Here is a 768-nt window from a genome sequence, read left to right as displayed (position 1 = left end):
CTTGCCAATGGTCTCCCTTGGCCTCCCCTTTCCACGGAAGGACCGCTCATCTAGGGGGAAGGATATGGGGGAGGAATGGAGGGAGGGGAAGAGACAAGAGAGGGAAGGGGGCAGAAGGGGAGGGCGACAACAGGGAGGAGGACAACCTGAAGGCCTGGGGAACCTCTCCTCTAAAAGCATTTCCTTTTTCTCTGAAGATGAAAACAAACGCTCCCTGTGACCTGAGGGCCAACATCAACCCCTCTGACCTGGACATCACCGGTGTGCACACCCGTCTGCACACCTGGTGCAGTGGTTCCTCTCGGCCCCCTTCACAGCAGGACCAGCCGTCCGGGCAGGGGCCAGCACAGAGCCCTCCCTATTGTTCCCTCTTCCTCATTCCGCCGGTGGAGCTGGCGTTTCCTCAGATCTAGGAGAGTGGCCTACCCTCCCCCACCCTTTTGTGCCAAGAATGCTGTCTAGGACGGCAGCCTAGGAGCCACTCCTGCTGTTCCCATGGCTGAACCCACAGCCCCTCCCAGGCCCCCAGGACATGCCTGCCACTAGCTCACACCCAGCTCGCTTTCCAGGGAACAGCTGAGATCGCCCCAGTGAGACCTGTGTCCCTCGGTCTCTGCATCTGTCACAGCCTCCCTGCTCCATCCTTCCAGGGGAATGGCGTCTCCCAATCGGATCTCGGCGGCCTGAACAGGCCATCCCCTAACCTGCCATGCCCGCGGCTCCCGATGGGCAAGGCACCCCTTCCAAGGGCCTCTTGGGGAGTGGTGG

Source organism: Myotis brandtii, unplaced genomic scaffold (assembly GCF_000412655.1).
Source record: "Myotis brandtii unplaced genomic scaffold, ASM41265v1 scaffold691, whole genome shotgun sequence".
In the NCBI taxonomy this organism is placed as follows: domain Eukaryota; kingdom Metazoa; phylum Chordata; class Mammalia; order Chiroptera; family Vespertilionidae; genus Myotis; species Myotis brandtii.
Note: the sequence above shows the minus strand (reverse complement) of the source record.